Here is a 23,658-nt window from a genome sequence, read left to right as displayed (position 1 = left end):
ATTCTTGGGATGTATAGACTTGTCATGGTTTAACTAGGATGCTATTGAAAAGTCTATCATAGCTCTGTCACAACTATCTGCTTTAATATCCACCACACTTTTAAGACTTCTTTAGCTCTCTAATTTCTTCTTCTTCATCTCTTTCTGTCTTGATTTATTGGGATAATATAAAGGTGAATTGCTGATAAAATTGTAGATTTGGTTAGAATTCTTAGATGACTTCATTTATTAAATACTCTTCAATGAACACATGGTAATGGTAGGAAGAGAGGAAAGAAGACAAGTTTATATTATTTTAGGGATGGGCATCAGCAAAGTGAACAAGTGCTCCCAGGGGCCACAGCATGAACAATTTCGCATTTATTTATTCTCTTGTAAACTATAATCAAATATATGTTAGTAATTACATTAATATATAACAATGTAATATATAATATGGAATAATTACATTTGTTAGAGATTGTATTTATTTGATTGTATATGTTGTAGAATCCATTGCTGCATATTGTAGAAACAGTAAAGAAGGGCTGACTAGAGCATCAACATGCTGAAGGCAATAGAAAGCAATATCAACTACTTGCTACAGCAACATATACTGTATACTAAGATCAAAATGATGCAGAGATTAGCATGTCTCCTGTATAAGGATGACAAACAAATTGCTAAAGCATTTCATATTTTAAAATATTGCAAGTGTATATCTATATGGCAAGGAAAGGAATAATAAAATGTGTAGAGCCAAACTCTCTATTTCTAGAAGTCTGGGACCACTTAGAATATGAAGAAATGCCTATATATACTTTAATAGCTCCTAAGAGATTATTGTTTGTCTCCTTAGTCCATATGTAAGGAACTCATTTAGTGTGCAGAGCAGTTTTGTAGTTGTAGGAGATATTGTGAGATATTTAACAGAGTCCAGTTCAGAGTTTGATGCAGCATATCAGGAAGGTTCTAGAAAATACTAGAAATATGCAGAGGAGGAAGGAGCTGGAGTGATAGGAAAATAGTTAAAGGAAAGCTATTTTTCAGATCCAGTATCCTTTGAGTTCACACCTTACTTTGATTTTTATGTGTAGCCATGTAAAAGAGTTCTAGCCATGTAATATTGTCAGTCCCATGATATGTGCTATTTTCAGGCCTCATCTACAAAACTCTCCTAATCATTATCCTTTCTCTTCTTGCACTAGTGACACTGGAAGCCAAATATCAAAGTTAAGCAGAATCCGTGGCAGAATCTGTATTCCTACATCAAGAGAAGAGCTGCTTGACTATCATGAATACCTAATTTGGACTTTAGGAGAGAAGAAACAAACTTTTGTCAAGCCACTGATTTTTTAGTTTTGTTCTTCAAATCACTGTTATTATCATTATTATCTTTTTATTAATTTTGGTTTATTAGTCAAAACAATATACCTTTCTAAAATAAAACTCAGTATATCATGTTAACTGTCATGAGAAGATGAAAAGAAAAAACGTCCCCACCCTCACTTCCCCACCTTATCCAAGCTGATGTCATAGTTGAGAATAGAATTGTAGTTACTAGAAGTTGGGGAGAATAAGGAGAATGTGACCATAGAGGAAGGCTCAACAGTAAGTACCAACTTACAGTTAGGATCAAGAAATTCTGATGTGCCATTATGGAGATAGGTGATTTAGATGATGAGAATTTATTGGTTATTCCCTGAAACTAGAAGAAAATAGTCTGAAAATTTTCAGCAGAATAAAATGTTTGTTTTTCTGCCACAGAAGCATATGTTTAAGTAATAGAGAACAAGAGTCTGGAAAGTAGGGTGCAGCAAAATATAGACAGTAAAGACGTCCTGGAGTCAGAATATAATACAACTGGTTAAACTATAATATTGAGCAAAAGGATCAAAAAGTTAGTCGTCTCAGTTTATAGAGCCTGAAGTAAACCTACTGAAGTGTAAAGGTAAGGAGAGTGGTAATATGTCTTAGGATAAGAAAGATTTGTTATTGTTTCTGCATTGGTGGAAGTGACAATGGATGGGGTGGGAAAATTGTGGTTGAGGTCAGAGTGGAGGCAGAGATTTCTTTCCAGGAGAGGCTAGTTGAACACGTGAGCTGGTGGTGCTGGTGATAAAGGAATAGGCTGAAAAAAATGAGCCACGGGAATGTTGATGACTGTGGGAGCACTGAGGAAAGGGAGAAGCTGGAGATAACTTTTAGGTCTATACTTTAGAGCAGTGAGTGTTCCTTTGCCACATGAGTTTGAGGCATACAGAAAAGGAAAGAAATTACCATAGTATCTAATATGTTCTACAAAGATAAAAAGAACAGTTAACATCAAACTACAGCAGCATTCCTCATGTTCACAAATCCATTTTGTCTTCCTAGGTACATAAACTATATTTTCAATCCTTTCTTGGAGCAAGGTAAAATAATATGGTTAAATTCTAGACAACAGCACATAGTTGTAAATGGTATATGCAATTTCCAGCTCAATCCATAAAATCCTGTATTTTATTCCCCAGCATCTGTTCTGTGGCAACCTTGGAAACTACATATTCCAAATGTTAAACTGCAATATGGAAGAATCCTGTCTCTGTAAGTCACCATTTAGATGAATGAGAGCTTTCCTGAATAGCTATGCAACCAACTGAACTATGACTTAAAGTACAAATTAATATTTATTGTTTTAACCATAATGAACATAGTGTGTATTTAACCAGAATAGCCAATGACACAAATACTTTGTTATTAAGCAACTTTAAGTTTAATGTAGCATCTGTTTAATGGATGGGCTAGCCCTAAAATCAAACTTCATTCATACTCTGGTGGAATAACCCGTGATATCACAGGTTATTGTTCCAATAGGATTTTAGAACCTTTTCCTGTTTATTCTCCTATTTTTCAATCTTAGTTGGTAAATTCTGGTGGTTAGATTTTAAAATAGAAAACTTGATGGTGTATTTTGTCTATTACTTTCTTATTTGAAAAAAATCCTTTAACTGGTAAAAGAGGCTTAAAGTATAGATCTTATTTTACAATATCTTGTCTGATATACTGCTTGGTGTGTTAACAAATATAGTTTAGAGCCTCTCTTATTTTTTCTTTATTTGACAGCCAGTAAGATTTCTGGTACTGTTACATTTATGACTTCATAAATTGGAAATGTGGTCAGAAAGAGAAAACCATTATCACTTAGGAACTCATTCTGCAACAAGATTTTTACCCAAGATTTCATTGGAATTATGGTCTATATGTAGAATCTACCTTGATGGTTTAATGTTGAAATCTGAAGTGAAAGAATTAACTCTGAATGTACTTTTGAAACCTCATTATTTTCATCATAGATTGAGTAATAACAGGCAACATTCTGATTATAGAAACTAGGTAGAAATGATCTCTGTAAACTAAATTGCTAACCTTAGTTTATTTCACTTAGTGTATCCATTGAATGAAATTTTGGTGTGCTGGAAAGTGGCAGTTAAGATACAGCTTAAACATTTTCCCAATATGAATCTGTATTACATTTGTGATTTTTGTGCTAGTGGATATTGAACCTGGTATCTTAAGCATGGTAGATAAGCACTGTCATTAAGCTATATCTCTAATCCTATATATATATATATATATATATATATATATATATATATATATATATATATATATATAAAATCCTTTATATATATATATATATATACACAAAGATATATGAACATTTAAAACAGAAGCAACACAGAAGTGTATAGAAGTGAAGTGCATCTCAAAACCTATCAATAATAAAGAACTGTTAAAATTCTGAAGTAGATTTTTATGCCTTCTTTATTTCCATACACAAAATAGTCCTCAGACATATATACAAACACACACATAAATAGAATCAAAATACAGATGTTTGTAATTTACAATTTTACTCACAAGCCTGAAATGTGGTTGTCTCATGTCTGTAAAGAAGAATCACTTTAAAAACACTATGAAATAATCTTTTATAGAAAATACAATAATATAACTAGTGTGGAACACTGAGGTTTCTAGTTTTTCACCATTGTGAGAAATACTGCCATTAACTAATGTGTATATATTTGGGTTTTTGTGAGTAGTGTAAATTGCTATGGTGAATTTGCTTGGAGGGAGGAAAACACATTTAATATTTCTAAATTTAATAGTATTGGAAAGAGTGTATCTATTATGACCAATGCATAGGAAAGGCAGTAGAGAGGATAATGCCTACTATTATAGAAACTGAAATAAAGAAGTCCATGAATGAATTTGTGCTGTTTCTAAAAGCTATTCTGACTCCTGTATTCCAATGTTAGAGTCTGTATTCCAATGTTAGTCTCTGTATTCCAATGTTAGACAAGATTTCCTGATACACAGGAAATGAAACTAATATGTAAATGTAGTATAGGTAGAAAGACTAGAAAAGATTTTTGTTGGAGTAAGACAACTGCATAACTTGTTTGCATTCAGTCCTCTTCTCTTACTCTGAGATGATCTTGTGGAATCTGAGATTACACTTGAGGTACTATAGGATTTGTGAGGTTCTCCATGAGTTCCTCACATATTCTATCTGATTGCTTCACTGTTGTTTTATTTCCATGTGAAGAAGCTAGTAGCCTTTACTGTATTCATTTCCTTCTCTTCTTTCTTCTGCCTGTGTTAGCTGAAAAATACTCTGAAATGTTGAATGAGAAGTTGGAGTAGAGTTAGAGTTGAGAAACTAGGTTTGAGAGTCTCTATTATAGCAGCATTGACAACAAGAAAAACAAATTAGAGAACTAAGGGATCATCGCTGGTTTGTCTTTTGCTTTCTGAAGGTCTGATGTAAAACACATCTGCATTGTGTAATGTGTTTTTTAGATCCAGGCTCTTTCTTTTGTGGTTTCCAGGGTTGTACTCTAAAATGCCTCAGCTTAGAAGAGAGACTCATTTTCTACTGATTATAATTTGTTCTGCTTTCAGTCCATGTTCACATGATATTAGCCTTATTACATGGAGACAAGAAAAGTGAGTCAGCACACAGTAAGTATAACTGTATGTAGAAATCAGGCCTGGAGTCACTTCACATCTCTACGGCTAACTGCTGTGTCAACTTGACAAGATTGTCAATAATTTAGTATCTTAGTTTTCTTGTTTATAAAATAAGGATAAGAATATGACTTTTCAGGCCTGGGAAGGTGGCTCAGTGGTAGAGCGCTTGCCTTGCATGCTTGAGGCCTTGGGCTCAATTCCTCAGCACCACATAAGCAAAAAGAAAAAGGCTTGAAGTGGAGCTGTGGCTCAAGTGGTAGAGCGCTAGCCTTGACCTGAAGAGCTAAGGGACAGCGTCCAGGCCCAGAGTTCAGGCCCATGACCGGACCCCCCCCCCAAAAAAAAAGAATATGTCTTTTCAGCAAAAGATTATTTCATAGTTTTTCAAAGTTATTCTTATTTACTGACATGAAACAACAACTGCATTTCAGGTTGCTGAATAAGTGACTATATGTAAAGGCACATAGCACATTCTTTTTTTGGGGGGATGGGGGGTGTTCTGATTGTGGGGCCTGAACTTGGGGCCTGGATTGCTGTCCCTCAGCTCTTCAGCTCAAGGCTAGTGCTCTACCATTTGAGCCACAGCACCACTTCCAGCTTTTTTCTTTTTGCTTATGTGGTGCTTAGGAGTCGAATCCAGCGCCTCATGCATGGAAGGCAAGCGCTCTACCACTGAGCCACCGTCCCAGCCCCCATAGCATATTCTTAAGAAGTGAACCCAGGCTCTGGGGGCTCACATGTATAAGCTTAGCTGCTCAAGAGGGGTTTGGAGTAGGAAAATCAGTGAGATTCTTACCTTCAACTAATCAGAAAAATGTTGGAAGTGAAGGTATGGTCAACTGAGAACTTGAGAATTCCAAGCCATGAGTTGAAACTCAGTTCTAGCACAGGAAAAAAAGAGATAGATTCTAGTATTAGTGGTAGTTGCACTGGGAATAGAATCATCAATCATGGCTATTGACATGAAAAATACAGAGAATACCTTTAATTGGTACAAAGAATGTGTATAGGAATTTGAGAGAATCAGCTTACTTTCAGTAAAGTTGAAAAAGTAACAATTCATGAAGAAAAATGCATTTGAGTAGGGTCCTAAAAAATGTGTTCCTTTTCCACTAAATCTGTGAAGAAAAATGCAATTTGCAGAATAGGGTGCCAGAGGGAACAAGGATATTGCTGAAGAAATTTGGTGAAATTTGACCTGAAATGCAGTGCCAATTAAGACAAATAGCAAGCTGATAAAAGTTATAAATGAGGGCTAGGGACTTGGCTCAGTATTGAGTGCTTGTTTAGCAATTACAAGAAGTTAATTCCAGCATCATGCACAGAAATCTTAAAATTGAGTAGTCTATGATTTATAAATAAATGACTGTGGTTCTTGTTTTGCTGTATGGGGAATGTGCTGTTCAGATGGGAGAGAACCTTGCCCAGGCCAGTGAGGAGCTGTTCAAAATTTGACCTCCTCTATCCTGAACAGGGAAGTGAAGAAGCTTTGAAGGGGGAGTTTATAGTTTCCTGACACTTTGAAGCACATGGATAGATTTATTTCTACTTCCTCTAAGGGAGAACTTCTCCTAACTCATTTTTCAGGACATAAGGAGTTAGAAATTACCCTGCTTATGGAACCAGACTTATTCTCACTTTTTATTTATTTCAGAGCCCAGTTTCTGACATTTGTATTTGCTCTTTATTTGAGGGCTTGTGAAATCTTATCTCTTTGGTTTGCTTGACTTAATCGCCCATTTTAGAACATGGATCTGCTTTTTCCCCCTGATTTTGAGGCTTCCTATGGAAGTTGACTCCTGCCTCATGGAACCTCTAGTCAAACAAAGCCCTGGATTCTCTTTTTAGCTTGATCCCAGGAGAACCTCAAGCGATGGAACTGTGGGATAATCTTTAAATGGGACAGACCAACTGTATCCAAATTTGTGTTTGTCAGCGAATGCTTGAATGACCTCATCTAGAACACTCAGTGTCTGTATATCTCAGACTGTCTTATTTGAAAATTGATTATAATAATCATCGTACCAGCCTCATGAGGTTATTGTTAGGATTTAATTGAGTAAAACTATGTCTAGAAAATCATTTCTTAATAATGTTAATGTGTTAGAATTTATTATCTATTGTAAGGGGTTCCTGTGGGTACAAGAAGATCAACATTAATTTGACCTAGGGGAGCAAAGAAGACCTCTAAAGAGATAATGATCTTTGAACATAAATTTGATCAACAGATCATTTCCTAAGGGATGCAATGAAGGGAAGGCAATCCAAGAAGAGAGAAAGCTGATGAAATGGTTCAGGTATGAAAAATTTAAGAAGTGTATTATGTGTGGATCTCTGGATAAATTGTGGAAATGGGGTGAGGATGGAGAAGTTAGGGCAAATGATGTAGCTGAAGAGGGTGGGACAAAGGGAAACTGGGAAGGATTTTCAGGTTAAACCAGTGATTTGTAGTTTAGTTCTGGAGAAGCAGGATGCTAGTGACATTATTTAGGTAGGGAAATAACCATGATGAGGTTTGTAAGGTTCCTCTGGTTACAGTGTGAAAGATCGATTGCATTGAGCTTGAATGTTGGCAGGGAGTCACATTTAAGGAGTTATTTCATTTACTCATGGAGATAAATTAATGTGAGTTCTGTACAGTGGGTCATTAATATCACCTATGCTTTCTTTCCTTTGTTGTGGTGATAATTGCAATTCTCATACATTGCTTTTGTTCCACGTAGTCATTAGTCATTAGTTGACTTGAAAACCTTTATGCAAGCAAAGGATTTTAAAGTGTTGAAATGTATTTGACATGGTACTGAAGCTTTAATTGTGGCTATGATTCAAATCACCCCAGAATTAAGTCCATCCTTTGCTTTACTTGTCCCACCATTAGTAGTATCTCCGGGTGAGTGACCTCTTGGCATTTTTCTGCATGTGTTGGTTGGATTTAGACAGATTTCATTAAACATTTCGTTTTACTTGGCTTGCTTCAGGGTAAAGTCCAAAAGAACTCTCGATATTTGTTCCTTCCCCCCCTCTTCAGCTAACCTATGATTATTTTCTCAAATGGATCCTTTCACACATAGAGTCATTTAAAGAATTTTACCATCTTTTGATTCTATCAGTCTATCAAAAACTTTGTACAAGCTCTAAACAAGTCTGGAATTTGAAGTTACATGTCCTGTCAAAACATTTTTTTTATTTATAAACTCATTTTTCTTTGCTGTGTACTTCTGAAAAAATAGCATTAGCTCTCTATGGTTTTAGAAATTCCTTTTCTTTCAGAACAGCTAGGAAAAAACTACAAATAATAAAACAAAATAATCTGTAACAGACTGTTTTTTTTTAATAAAAGGGGGGGGGGAACCTCATTTCAGAGAGGTAAGGTTGGTCAAGCATTTTAGGTAATGAGAAAGGGAATTTTTCTTAGCCAAACAGAAATGAGGGTTTTAGTGCTTTTAAGGGACTTCCAGAAAGTATTGGTGACTCCTCTTCGTTTTGATGTCTTTTCTGAGTCTCTCTGAATATGTTAGAAAGATCCAAGTAATTAAAGATCTTCAGTGTCTCAGATGATAAGGATTATCACTAAACTTTCTTTTTCCCACCTATATTGCCAACTTCTTTTAGAAAAGAAATAGTATGTGCATCTAACCTTTAGAGGGTCTTAAAGGAATAGGAGGGATTTCTTCACAAATCTGGACAAATTTAAAATACGAAATACAAAGCTCTATGGAATATTACTGGGATAAATGTATAACTAAAGAAAAGAAGTAAAAATTTCCCCACGTTTCTGTAGGTCAGTGAAATGTTAATAAATGTTGAGGGTAGCCTGTGGAAAGTTAATATGGTTAGGTGAGTTAAGGAATGTTCTACCCATCTTAAATAGAAAGCTAATGAGGATTATAGACAAAGAGGATTATAGATACCCAAAAGGAATAGATTTTCTGCTTATTTGACCACACAATGTTTTTCATGGGGTAGGTCAGAGGACCAGAACTCCTCATTTGGAGCACTAAGAAAATGTTTGGGTACATAAAACTAACATGTTTTAACATTAGAAGTTAAGAGTTTTCAGGCATAAATTCTAGTTGAAATCAAATACAGTGGGAAACTGCAAAGCCATTGAAATTCAGGTTATTTTTAAGACATAAAAAATGAATATTCTTGGGCTGGGAAGGTGGCTCAGTGGTAGAGCACTTGCCTTGCATGCATGAGGCCCTGGGTTCGATTCCTCAGCACTACATAAGCAAAAAGAAAAAAGACAGAAGTGGCGCTGTGGCTCAAGTGGTAGAGTGCTAGCCTTGAGCTGAAGAGCTGAGGGACCGTGCCCAGGCCTAGAGTTCAGGCCCCATGACCGGATTCCCCCCACCAAAAAAAATGAATAATCTTGGGGGACTTACTGGCTCTGAATTGCTGTGGATGGCTTTAGGATATATTGTACTCTGACTCTTCCCATCACACTTTAACTAGACCTTACTTGCTTGGCACAGAGCATGAAGACTTTATGCTGGTTGTTGAGTATTTATCAACGACTTCTAGAATCTTACCAAAAATCATATGTGTCTTCTGAAATTGAACATGACATTGTAATCATTAATATGATTTACATGATGAAGTTAATAATAGAACTAATTTTATTTCTATATATGTTGACATACTCTGCTAATTCATAGATTAATTCCAAAGAAGGTGTACATAGTTTTGTTAGATTAACAATATGTGACTAAATTTAGAATTTCAAAGGCTAATAGAGTCTTAATATTAAGATCCATAGCAGTTGAAAGCTACTTATTATTGTATTTTTAAAAATAGTATTTTTAGACATATATAATGGACTTTTAGAAAAGGCAAAAACCACAGAAAACCAATGTTTTCTAAAACACACACACACACACACACACACACACACACACACACACACGAATGTTTTACCTATTTATGCAAATCTAACTCCGTAAGTTTAAATAGTGACTTACTTATATTTTTAATGCTGGATTACGGAATTTGAATTTCAAGAAATTTGAACAGGATGAAATGACTAAATTTTGTAGAGGTAAATGTTATATTCTCTATTTAGAACTGTTAACTATCTCACTCACTGTGGAGCAGAATAATTTTACTTAGCACCAAGTATCAAAAATATCCTGGGCTTACCCATACAGTAAATGTGCACTCAAGTTACAAAAATGAGTCTAATAGGTGAAAGGGATGGCATCAGGTTCAACCCAACAATAGCTTTTAGTGAAGAAGTATAAGGTTGTCTCAGAATATTCAGAGGAATGAAATCAAGATAGGAAGAAATTTCCTATTGTGCTATAGGAAACGAAGCTAAAATTTTATGTTTTCTGAAACTCTAGGAAAACAAAGTTATAGAACACGATATATGCTTCAAATGGCAAGATTCAATCAGTAGATAGAAGCTCTCAGGGAATGGATTATATAGCTCTTTCAAAATAGTCTGACACTAGAACATTGAGGAAGTAATTAGGTTGGCAAAAGATTAGAGATTTCCCTGATATTATTGCTTCCATAGTGTGTAGTTCAATTTTAGGAAAATGTATTGAACATCTATAACATCTCTTCTAAATTTATGATTATAGGCTCGTAAACGTAGAATTAGGTGCATTAACTAATAGTTTTAATTAGGTGACAATCAAAGGACAAGGGAAAATTTTGGAAGGAACTTGGAAATAGTACTGAGGAGAAATGAAACAAAATATTATTAAAATGAGTTTTAAGAGTTTTCTTGAGCATAGTCTGACCTTGCTGTGGAATTTTCTTGAGAGCTATTTGCCTACTTTATGGATATCCACCAATGTGCAGCCATGGGTAAGGTTTTGAGGATAGATGTGTTTGAAATGGGATACATGAAGAAAAGTCTAACTACAGGACTATTAACACCATCTCTTATTTGTATACGCATCCTATGTGCCTTCTATATGTAACACCTAGGATATTATAGTAGTGAAATAATTCAGTGAGACTGTAAGAATTTCTTGTATGCCAGAAAAGTTCTACACTGAAATTGGCTTTGTCTTCTAGAGTAGTGTAGACAATAGTTTTCACTCATAATTTCTTTTGGGGGGGAGGAGAGGGTCCGGTCATGGGACCTGAACTCTGGGCCTGGACGCTGTCCCTCAACTCTTCAGCTCAAGGCTACTGCTCTACCACTTGAGCCACAGTGCCACTTCCGGCTTTTTTCTTTTTGCTTATGTGGTGCTGAGGAATCGAACACAGGGCCTCATGAATGCAAGGCAAGTGCTCTACCACTGAGCCACCTTCCCAGCCCCTTCACTCATAATTTCTTTGAGGTTGATTTTAATTCGTTTCATTAATCCGTCATTCTAAAAGGAAGGATTTTCTTTCTTCAATTGAGATATGTCACAGTGCTCTAATTTACTTGGTTTTTTATTAACTTGTGAAGAAAGAGGGCAAACAAATGTTTCAATATTAGTTTCAATAGTTAAACATTATTAAACTGGTTGCATTAATTTACATTCATTAATAGCAAATGCTTTTATTGCAAGCCATGCATTTTCTAATTAGGAATCTGAGGTTAATATGTTACTTAGGACTTAGGTAGGGATTTTAAATTTTATTAACTGCTTAATTCATCCTATTCTCTGGCTACAGTTGCCTTTCAAAGGTTTAGAACCAGAAGCTGTGACTGTTTTCTATGGAGGGACACTAGTCACTCACCTACTTAGAACGTCGAATAGAACTGTTTTCTATTGTGGTTGGAACAGTGTTGGCCTTTGATGCTGACATTACTGTGACCTTTGGAAATCATGTTAAGTGAGGTAAGGCAAGAACAAAAAAGCAAATGCTGCATAATCTCACTCGTGGTAGGACTTAAATGTTCAGAAATTGAGAATAGAACAGTGATTTTATAAGAAATAGAAGTTAGGAATGGGAATGGAGAGATGGAAAAATATTGCTCCGTATGTAGAGAGTTATAATTCAGTAGAAGTAACTTGTAGTGTTCATGGTAGACTGACTACGGAAATATATACATGTTTCCAAAAGAGCAATGAGAGGAGTTTGATTGCTTTAACAGAAAGAAAGTATAACTATTTGAGGATATAGGGTTACTCTCATTGTTGGCATACAGAAAAGCCACGGAATTTTGAGGGTTAATTTATATACCTTTCCATTTTGCCAAAGTTTCAGATCAGCTCGAATAACTTGAGGGTGGAGTCTAGGGGATTATTTAAATACAAGATCATGTCATCTACTAAGAGGAAGAGTTTTTCTATTTAGATCCCCTTAAAGTTTGCATCTTGTTTTATTGTTCTAGCTAGGTATTCTAATATTATACTGAAGAGGAATGGAGAGAGTGGACAATCTGTCTCCTTCCTGAAATTTGAGGAAATGGCTTTACTTTTGCCATTAAGTATAATACTAGTTATAGTATAAGTTATAATGTAAGTTTGTCATACACAGCTTTTCTTATATTGAGGAATGTTCATTCCATGGATTCCTAGTTTCTGCAGAGCTTTCTTAATAAAGTGGTGTTGGATCTTGTCAAATCTTTTTTCTGCATTTATTGAGATTACTATGTAATTCTTATCCTTGCTCCTGTTGATGTGATGTATTACATTTATTGTTTTGTGTATATTGAACCAACTTTGCATCCATGGAATGAATCCTGTTTGATCATAGTGTATGATTTTTTTGATGAATTGTTGAAGTTGATTGGCCAGGATTTTGTAGTTTTGCATTAATGGTCATCTGAGAAATGGGTCTTGAGTTCTGTTTCTTTGATGATTCCCTGTCTGTTTTGAGGATGAGGGTTGTGCAGGCTTCCTAGAATGAGATTAGTAGTGAACTTTCATTTGCATTGAAGAGTTGGAGTAGTATCAATTGAGTTCTGCTTCAAAGGCCTTGTAGAATTCAGCTGTGAATGCATCTAGTCCTGGACTTTTCTCTTACTCTCCAGTTTTGAATTTATTTATTTTTAACATCCTGCAGCATGGAGAGCTGCTGCTGCCATGCCGCAGAGGGTGGGGCCACCTCTGGCTCTGTTTACTCTGTGAAGAAAGTTGCCCTGCCTTGGATGGTCCTTCCCCCATCTGGAAAGGTCAACTTTCCCCAGTATGGAGCTGAGTGCCAGTGGTTGGGTTGCTTTGCACTGTTGAATGGCTCAGCAGTGTCTAATTCTAAGGCCTGAGGTATCTACTGGCTGCCCTGGCTCCGTCTTTGCCAATATGAAAGATGACATTCTTCTGGGATGATAGGGGAAGAGCTACCTTCCAAACTCTGTTTTGTGAGAAGGAATGGGAATGCCTTTTTGGGTACTTACCTTCCCTTGGTTTTTCAGGCTATCTGTGATCTGCGTCCATCTGTGGTCAGCAGGATGAAGATTTTTGCTCCTGGTAAATTCAGACTGGTAGTGAATAGAAGCTGCTTGCACTCTGTTTCTGTCACCTTTTCCTCAGGCTCGGTCTACTGTTATGTTGGCAGCCACAGCCACTGCCACCTCGGTCACTGGTGTATGCTCAAATCTGCCTCCTTAAACAGGCTGCCTGAAATTTTCCTCTCTGGCCAAACTCTCTGTACTATGATGGCTCACTTGGGTGACTCTGAGCCTTGGATTTTTCACTGGAACACTAAAACTGGTTTCTTCATGATATCTCAGTTAGCTCCTAGGTGCGCCTCTGCAATCTTTGAAGTCCAAATTTTTTTTTAATTTTTTTATTGTGAAAATACTGTACAGAGGGGTTACAATTACATGGGTAAGATAGTGAGTACATTTCTTATCAATCATTGTAGCCTCCTCCTTTGTTTACCTTTCCCATCCATACCCATCCTCTCTCTCCCCCCAATTCTCCCCCCCCCAAGTTGTAAAGTTCGTTTTCTACATGACAACTTGTACTTCTCATTGTTGCAACAGGTCCACCTGTATCCTTATTTAAACAACTTGTTTTTCCCCTTCCCCTCCACAAACTATACCGACATCAAATACAGTGAAAGCAGGGTTTATACTGTGGGGGAGGGACATACAAAGCAACAAAGAAATAATCTTATATATGCATTAGAAACAAATGGATGAAAGAAAAAAACATTAAAATACATATCTAAGGGTTCATTTTCCTCACATCATATTATCTGACCTTTTCTGCTTCACTCATACATATACTAGATATTACAAATAAGGGAAACCATGGGACCTATGTTTTTTTGGGCTTGGCTTACTTCACTTAATATAAGTTTTTTCCAAGTCTTTCCATTTCCTAACAAATGGGGCAATGCCATTCTTTCCGATGGAGGCATAGAATTCCATTGTGTATATATACCACATTTTCTTGATCCATTCCTCTGCTGAGGGGCATCTGGGTTGGTTCCATATCTTAGCTATGGTAAATAATGTTGCAATAAACATAGTTGTGCTGGTAGCTTTAGTGTGGTCTTGTTTGTGAGCATTTGGGTAAATGCCCAAATGTGGGATTGCTGGGTCATAGGGGAGCTCTATGTGAAGTCTTTTGAGGAACCTCCATACTGCTTTTCAAAGTGGTTGAACAAGCTTACACTCCCACCAACAATGCAGTATGGTTCGCTTCTGTCCACATCCCCTCTAGCATCTGTTGTTGTTAGAGTTCTTGATTTTTGCCATTTTAACTGGAGTGAGGAGAAAACCAGCAAGACCACAAAAAAGGCCAAGACACTGCACCCAAACTGAGAATCCAAGAACCATAGGAAGAACCCAGTTTTTGCAGCCCCCAAGAAGGTGGATAACATGGCAGGACCTCCCAAATACCTCTCAGTCCTATCTATCAACATTAACGGACTTAACGATCCAATTAAGTGACATAGACTGTCTAGTTGGATTAAAAAACAAGATCCTTCTATCTGCTGCCTTCAGGAGTCACATCTTGCCCATAAAAACAAACACATTTTCAATGTTAAAGGCTGGAGAAAAATCTACCAAGCAAACGGCCCCCATAAACAGGCGGGAGTTGCAATCCTAATATCAGATAAAATAGACTTAAAATTAAAATTTGTGAGAAGAGATAAAGAAGGTTGCCACATACTAATTAAGGGATCTCTCCTTCAGGAGGATATTACAATTTTAAATATCTATATGCCAAACAACGGAGCACCCAAATTTATCCAAGAAACACTACTTTCCCTCAAATCCCACATAGATCCAAAGACATTAATTGTTGGGGATTTTAACACACCACTCTCCTCACTAGATAGATCAACTTGGCAAACACTCAACAGAGAAACCACAGATCTAAACAACTGCATAGATCAACTAGATTTAACAGACATCTAACAAATATTTCACCCAACCGCATCAGAATACACGTTTTTCTCAGCAGCACATGGAACGTTTTCTAAAATAGACCACATTTTAGGCTACAAAGCAAACTTGTCTAAATTCAGAAACATTGAAGTTATTCCTTGCATTCTCTCAGACCACAAGGGAATAAAATTAGAACTCAACACCAAAAGCCACCAAAGAAAGTCCGGTAACACATGGATGTTGAACAACACACTGCTGAATCATGAGTGGGTCATGGAAGAGATTAGAAAGGAAATTCACAGGTTAATGCTATTCAACAAAAATGAGCACACAAATTACCAGCTCTTCTGGGACACAGGAAAGGCAGTACTCAGAGGCAAGTTTATAGCTCTGAGTTCCTACATCAACAAATTGGAGAGATCTGAAACCAACAATTTAATGAGACATCTGAACCTCCTTGAAAAACAGCAGCAAGATAATCCCCAATCCAGTAGACAGAAAGAAATAATTAAAATTAAATTAGAATTAAATGAATTAGAATCCAAAAAAACTATAGAAAGAATCAACAAAACAAAGAGTTGGTTCTTCAAAAAAATTAACAAAATTGAAGTCTAAACATTTTTTTTGATTAAAAAGCAACTTCAGGAGAAGATATAGATATATGAATATATGTATATGTATATATGTGTGTATACATGTATATATGTATATATACACACATGTTTATGTATGTATGCACATATACACACGTTTATGCATGCATGTATATATGTATATAACATATATCCATGTATGTATAACATATATACATGTATATAACACATGCAACATATATGTAGATATACATACATAATATATAACATGTATATACATGCATATGTTGTATATGTATACATGTATATGTATATGTATGTATATATATGGAAGTGGTGCTGTAGCTCAAGTGGTAGAGTGCTATCCTTGAGCTGAAGAGCTGAGGGACAATGCCCAGGCCCAGAGTTCAAGCCCCACGACCGACCAAAAAAAAAAGAAAGAAAGTAAAAATGACTTGTACATTTACAGGACACTCACAGTCTGCAGTTTATGTTTATATATATCGAAATCCCCTTCTGAGAATATAGTGAAAGAACCAAGATATGGGAATTTAGTTTTCTTCTTTCTTCTGTTAGATAATATAGTAGCTTTCAAGTCTCTTACAGTTCAGAATACTCTGAATAAGTGAGAGAACATCTAAAGATAAAAATTACTAGAATGAAAGCAACTGGTTTTTCAATGTGTGTGTGTGTAAGTGTGTGTACTTGTGCACATAGTGGTGTGTATCATGCATTAAGCATGTTAGAAAGTACAGACATAGCTGGTGCTTGGACAGCAAGCCTTCTGACCTCTGAAATAACAGTGTTGCTGTGTTCGTTCACCTGACAAACTTCCTTCTGTTTGGTTTAAGAATAAGCACCTTGCTAGATTCGTTTAGGTCTTTCCATGTCACCTAGCTGTTTCATTTGTATCACTGGCTAAATGTCACGCTGAGCTGCTGAAACCTGCCTGTGTTGCATTACATTCTGTACCCTTTCATTCCATATACCTAGTTTATAAGTGGTTAGTAAATTTCAGGTACTACTGATTCATTCTGTGCAGCCAGAGGTGAAAAGTTTAAACTCTGGAATCTTTGTGAAATAGATGGTCATTCAAAAGGCAGTTTTAAATCTTTTATGCAAAGCTAAAAGATTAAGCCATTACTAGAATAGCATAAAATTGATAAAGGACCTCCCCAAACTGTAGTAAATAGCTTTTTCACTGTTTTATGATATAGGCGACTCTGAGTTCCTGTGTGTAGCCTGTGCTGACCTGGTAGATAGGTAAACATTTATTACTGGGTTTTTTTTCAGTTCCAATTAGGATGAAGAGACATTGATCTGTTAAGTTTATCTTAACCTGTCAAGTCTCCAGCTGACAAAGATATATCTGGATGGAAACTCTTTCCTCTGTTTATGTGAAGTTCTCACTTTGCATATTCTATAAACCAATACAGTCAACCCTATGTCACTTAGTTCCTGTTTCTTCTCTTTTTATTTTTATTTTTATTATTTTATTTGAGAACATACTGTACAGAGGGGCTACAATTACATGGGCAGGATAATGCATACATTTCTTACCAAGCATTGCAGCCTCCTCCTTTGTTTACCCTTCACCTCCCTTCCCCGCCTCCCCCCTCCCCCCACCCAATTATACCCCCCTCCCCCCACCCAATTATACCCCCCTCCCCCCCCACACCGACATTGTAAAGCTGGTTTTGACATGACATTTTGTACTTCTCATTGTTGCAACAGGTCCACCTGAATCCTTAAACGACTTGTTTGTCCCCATCTCCTCCACATGTTATACTGACATCAAATATAGTGAAAGCGGGGGTTACACTGTGGGGGAGGGACATACAAAGCAACAAAGAAATAATCTTATAAATGCGTTAGAAACACATGCATGAAAGAAACGAAAACATTAAAATACATATTTAAGGGTTCATTTTCCTAACATCACATTATCTGACCTATTCCGCTTGACTCATACCTATACTAGATATTGCAAATAAGGGAAACCATGGGACCTATGCTTCTTTGGGCCTGGCTTACTTCACTTAATATAATTTTTTCCAAACCTTTCAATTTCCTAACAAATGGGGAAATGTCATTCTTTCTGATGGAGGCATAGAATTCCATTGTGTATATATACCACATTTTCTTGATCCATTCATCTACTGAGGGGCATCTGGGTTGGTTCCATAACTTAGCTATGGTAAATAATGCTGCAATAAACATAGTTGTGCTGGTAGCTTTAGTGTGGTCTTGTTTGTAAACATTTGGGTAAATGCCCAAAAGTGGGATTGCTGGATCATAGGGGAGATCTATGTGAAGTCTTTTGAGGAACCTCCATACTGCTTTCCAAAGTGGTTGAACAAGTTTACATTCCCACCAACAATGAAGTAAGGTTCCTTTCTGTCCACATCCCCTCCAGCATCTGTTGTTGTTAGAGTTCTTGATTTTTGCTGTTCTAACTGGAGTGAGGTGATATCTCAATGTTGTTTTGATTTGCATTTCTTTTATGGCTAGGGATGTTGAACATTTCTTCATGTGTCTATTGGCCATCCTTGTTTCTTCTTCAGAGAAGCTTCTCTTTAAGTCTTTCGCCCACTTATTTATTGGGCAGTTGTTTCTTTGAGGATTTGTTGTTGGGTGGTTTAATTTTTTGAGTTCCAAGTATATTTTAGATATGAGACCCTTGTCCGTTGTATGGCTAGTAAAGATCTTCTCCCAAACGGTGGGCTTTCTATTGATCTTGCTAGCTATGTCATTTGCCCTGCAGAAGCTCTGCAACCGTATACAATCCCATTTGTCCAATCTTTCTTTGATTTGTTGTGCTTCCGGGTCTCTATTCAGAAAATTTCGGCCTGAGCCAAGGAGACCTAAGGTTTCTCCTATTCCATCCTGTAATGTTTTCAGAGTGTCTGCTTTGAGTTCAAGGTCTTTGATCCATTTGGAGTTGATTCTGTTGCAGGGTGATATATAAGGATCTAGCTTTAGTTTTCTACATGTAGTTAACCAATTTTGCCAGCACCATTTACTGAAGAGGCTGTCTTTCTTCCATTCTATTGTTTTAGCTTCCTTATCGAAGATTAGATGGCTATAGGTCTGTAGGTTCATTTCTGGGTTTTCAATTCTATTCCATTGGTCCTGAGGTCTGTTCTTATGCCAATACCAAGCTGTTTTGATTACTATGGCTTTATAGTAGAGTTTGAAATTTGGTATTGATATTCCTCCAGCAGTGTTCTTTCCGTTGAGGAGCGTTTTTGCTATTCGGGGTCTTTTATTGTTCCATATGAATTTTTGGATTGCCTCCTCTATTTCCTTGAAGAATGAGGGTGGAATTTTGATAGGTATCGCATTGAATTTGTAGATAGCCTTGGGAAGTATTGCCATTTTCACGATGTTAATCTTGCCAATCCAGGAGCATGGGAGGTTTTGCCATTTTTTAAGTTCTGTGTTGATTTCCTTTTTCAAGATTTTAAAGTTTTCATCATAGAGGTCCTTCACTTCTTTGGTTAAGTTAATTCCTAGGTATTTTATTTTTTGTGGGGCTATTACGAATGGAGTTGCTTTCCTAATTTCAGCCACACTTTTCTCATTGTTGGCATATAGAAAAGCCATTGATTTTGGGGGGTTAATTTTATAACCTGCTACTTTGCCAAAGTTTTGAATCAGCTTGAGTAATTTGGGAGTGGAGTCTATGGGATTCTTTAAATACAAGATCATGTCATATGCAAAGAGGGAGAGTTTTATTTCTTCTTTCCCTATTTGGATCCCCTTTATGTCTGCATCTTGTCTTATTGCTGTAGCTAGGCATTCTAATACTAGATTGAAGAGAAGTGGAGAGAGTGGGCATCCTTGTCTTGTTCCTGAGTTAAGAGGAAATGGCTTTAGTTTTTCACCATTGAGTATAATGCTGGCTGTAGGTTTGTCATATACAGCCTTTATTGTATTGAGGAATGTTCCATGGATTCCTAATTTTTCCAGAACCTTCATCATAAAGGGGTGTTGGATCTTGTCAAATGCTTTTTCTGCATCTATTGAGATAACCATGTGGTTCTTATTCTTGCTCCTGTTGATGTGATGAATAATATTAATTGATTTGCATATATTGAACCAGCTTTGCATCCCTGAAATGAATCCTGTTTGATCATGGTGTATGATTTTTTGGATGAATTGTTGAAGTCGATTGGCCAAAATTTTGTTGAGAAGTTTTGCATCAATGTTCATCAAAGAAATGGATCTATAGTTCTCTTTCTTTGATGAGTCCCTGCCTGGTTTTGGGATGAGGGTTATGATGGCTTCATAGAATGTGTTCGGTAGTGAGCTTTCTCTTTCAATTTCATTGAAGAGTTGGAGGAGTATTGGTGTGAGCTCTGCTTTGAAGGCCTTGTAAAATTCCGCTGTAAAACCATCTGGTCCTGGACTTTTCTTAGCTGGGAGGTCTCTTATTGCTGTTTCTATTTCAATGCTTGATATGGGCCTGTTAAGCTGGTTTAACTCATCTTGGTTTAGTTTTGGCATGTCAATATTTGCTAGGAAAAGGTCCATTTCTGTCAAGTTCTCAAACTTATTAGCATAAAGTTTTGAGAAGTATTCCCTTATAATGTTCTGAATCTTGGTTGTTTCCGTGGTGATGTTTCCATTCTCATCTCTGAGTTTATTAATTTGGGTGTGTTCTCTCCTTTTTCTGATAAGGTTTGCTAAGGGTCTATCAATTTTGTTAAGTTTTTCGAAGAACCAACTCTTTGTTTTGTTGATTCTTTCTATAGTTTTTTTGGATTCTAATTCATTTAATTCTGATTTAATTTTGATTATTTCTTTCCGTCTACTGGATTGGGGTTTATCTTGCTGCTCTTTTTCAAGGAGGTTTAGATGTGTCATTAAATTGTTAGTTTCCGATCTCTCCAATTTGTTGATGTAGGAGCTCAGAGCTATAAACTTGCCTCTGAGTACTGCCTTTGCTGTGTCCCAGAGGAGCTGGTAATTTGTGTGTTCATTTTTGTTGAATAGCATGAACATTTGAATTTCCTTTCTAATCTCTTCCATGACCCACTCATGATTCAGCTGTGTGTTGATCAGCCTCCATGTGATACCGGACTTTCTTTGGTGGCTTTTGGTGTTGAGTTCTAATTTTATTCCCTTGTGGTCAGAGAGAATGCAAGGTATAACTTCAATGTTTCTGAATTTAGACAAGTTTGCTTTGTGGCCTAAAATGTGATCTATTTTAGAAAACGTTCCATGTGCTGCTGAGAAGAACGTGTATTCTGATGCTGCTGGGTGAAATGTTCGGTAAATGTCTGTTAAGTCTAGTTGATCTATGCAGCTGTTTAGATCTGCGGTTTCTCTGTTGAGTTTTTGCCGAGTTGATCTATCTAGTGGGGAGAGTGGTGTGTTAAAATCCCCAACAATTAATGTCTTTGGATCTATATTGGATTTGAGGGAAAGTAGTGTTTCTTTGATAAATTTGGGTGCTCCATTGTTTGGCGAATAGATATTTAGAATTGTAATATCCTCCTGAAGGAGAGATCCTTTAATTAGTATGTAGCGACCTTCTTTATCTCTTCTCACGAATTTTAATTTGAAGTCTATTTTATCTGATATTAGGATTGCAACTCCCGCCTGTTTATGAGGGCCGTTTGCTTGGTAGATTTTGTTCCAGCCTTTAACCTTGAAAATGTGTTTGTTTTTACGGGCAAGATGTGACTCCTGCAGGCAGCAGATAGAAGGGTCTTGTTTTTTAATCCAACTAGACAGTCTATGTCGCTTAATTGGAGAGTTCAGTCCGTTAACGTGAAGAGATAGGACTGAGAGGTATTTGGGAGTTCCTGCCATGTTATCCACCTTCTTGGGGGCTGTGAAATCTGGGTTCTTCCTAAGGTTCTTGGATTCTCAGTTTGGGTGCAGTTTCTTGGCCTTTGTTGCGTTCTTGTTGGTTTTCTATGTGTAGGACATCTTTAAGAATCTTTTGCAGGGCTGGTTTGGTGGAGATGTATTGTTTCAATTTTTCTTTGCTATGGAAGGTTTTTATTTGGCCTTCAGTTATGAAGGAGAGTTTAGCTGGGTACAGTATTCTTGGTTGATAGTTGTTTGTTTTTAGGGCATGGCATACGTCATTCCAGGCTCTTCTTGCTTTGATTGTCTCTGCTGAGAAATCTGAGGTAATTCTAATTGTTTTCCCTTTATAGGTGATTAACCTTTTCTCCTTGACAGCTTTAAGGATCTTTTCCTTGGTCTGGGTTGATCCTGTGTGGATTATAATGTGACGGTGGGATGTCCTATTCTGGTCTGGTCTATTTGGGGTTCTAAAAGCTTCTTGTATCTGAATAGGCCTCTCTTTTTGTATGTTTGGGAAGTTCTCTGCTAGGATCCTGTTAAACAAATTTCCTAGACCATTAACTTCTGTTTCTAGGTGCTCCTCTACACCCATTATCCTTAGATTGGGCCTCCTGATGGTGTCTTCCAGGTGTTGGATAGACCTATCATATTTCTTGGACTTGTCTTGGATGGTTGTATGTTCTTTCTCTATAATATCTAGGCTGTCTTCAATCCCTGAGATTCGATCTTGTGCATGGTCTAACCTGTTGTCAAGACTCTCTACTTTGTTTTTTATCTCTTTTCCTTCTAATTGGTCAGCTTTGATGGCTTCAAGTTCTTTGTTGAAGCTCTGTTTTAGGTCTTGTATGAATTTCTTTACTTCCTTAATTTGGTGTTCAGTGTTTGTTCTCAAATCACTTAGTTGATTGGTTATGGTTTCTTTGGACTCCCATTCCTTCTGTTGGGTTCCATTCAGCATTCCCTTTGTGGTCTCCCTGACTTCCTTCAGCTCTTTGTTAATGGATTCCATGAATGTCTTTAGTGATCTTTGTGTATTCTCTACCTGGTCTCTTAATTCGTGAATTACTCTTTGATTAGTTTCCTCCCTTCTGTGGGATTCCTGCAGTTCTCTTTGAGTGTTCTCTGCCTGCTCACGCCATTCCTCCCTTTCTCTTTGAGTATTCTCAAGTTGTTCACGCAAATCCTGTATCAGTTTTTGAGAAGCTTCCTCACGCTTATGATATTCCTGTATAATCTTCTGGGATGCCTCCTCTCTCTCCCTATCACGCTCATACAGAGTCCTTTGTACATTGTCAAACTTCTCATTTATCATGTTTGCTCTTAGTGTTTGTAGAGCTATTTGGGAACTCTCCTCTGGATTATTCTTTATCTGTTCTAATCCCTGATTATCAAGGTTGGGAATTGAGATACCCGAATTTGCCATTTTTCTTGTGTTTTTCCGGCTTACTCGGCCCATTTGAGATAAAGATTGCACCAGTTTTGTGCTAGAACACTATCTTAAGGCAACCATCAACCAAAGTTTGCATTTGTACAGTCAATAGTCTACAGATACAATCTAGTTCAACAGATACATCTATTCAACATCAAACGACTATATGTTAAAGGACTTCGAACCGCAGAAAAGAATTTGGAAAACCAGAAATTATTAGGATTAGGGAGAGATGTGGGTAAAAAATAGGAATAGATTGGTGTGGGGAGGCACAGGGAGAGTTAACTATGTCCTAATCACAGTGCAGGAAATGAGTTGGGTAGGATGCAAGTAGAGAGAGAGAGAAAAAGAAGAGACGGAAAGGGGAATAAAGAGAGACTAGAAAAAGAATAGAAATGTAAAAATTAATGTTATTATAGAGGTTAAAAGACCGTCTATTTAGAGAGGAATGTGAATATGTTCAGAGAAGGGGAGGGACATAGAGGAGTTGTGAAAAGCTTTAAGGATGGGAACGGGAGAAGAATATATCAGAAGTTCAGTAGAGCTAGATAAAAAACAAAAAGATAATTAAGAAAGAAAGAAAA

The 23,658-nt window shown here is 36.8% G+C and overlaps 2 long non-coding RNA genes and 1 pseudogene across 17 annotated transcripts in view; 2 read left to right on the top strand and 1 right to left on the bottom strand.

Moving 5' to 3' along the window:
• The first annotated feature begins 584 nt into the window (after positions 1–584).
• On the top strand, positions 585–682 carry LOC138822504 (U6 spliceosomal RNA; annotated as a pseudogene).
• A 3,205-nt stretch (positions 683–3,887) lies between these two features.
• Positions 3,888–13,534, bottom strand: LOC138822503 (uncharacterized). The gene is made up of 3 exons (XR_011370520.1): positions 13,283–13,534; positions 5,792–5,876; positions 3,888–4,639 (listed from the first exon to the last, which is right to left on the bottom strand). It is a non-coding gene; the product is annotated as an uncharacterized lncRNA (long non-coding RNA).
• LOC138822502 (uncharacterized) overlaps positions 11,607–23,658 on the top strand; it is a 44,421-nt gene continuing 32,369 nt past the window's right edge. For 15 of the 16 annotated variants that reach the window (XR_011370508.1, XR_011370518.1, XR_011370515.1 and 12 more), the window contains exon 1: positions 11,607–11,780. This is a non-coding gene — a long non-coding RNA (uncharacterized lncRNA). Of the gene's footprint in view, positions 11,781–13,300; positions 13,356–23,658 lie in introns of all 16 variants that reach the window. The other variant, XR_011370510.1, reaches the window with a different exon arrangement.

Source organism: Dipodomys merriami, unplaced genomic scaffold, assembly GCF_024711535.1.
Source record: "Dipodomys merriami isolate MVZ:Mamm:240054 unplaced genomic scaffold, mDipMer1.0.p SCAF_1108, whole genome shotgun sequence".
Classification (NCBI taxonomy): domain Eukaryota; kingdom Metazoa; phylum Chordata; class Mammalia; order Rodentia; family Heteromyidae; genus Dipodomys; species Dipodomys merriami.
This window is presented reverse-complemented; position numbering and strand designations above follow the sequence as displayed.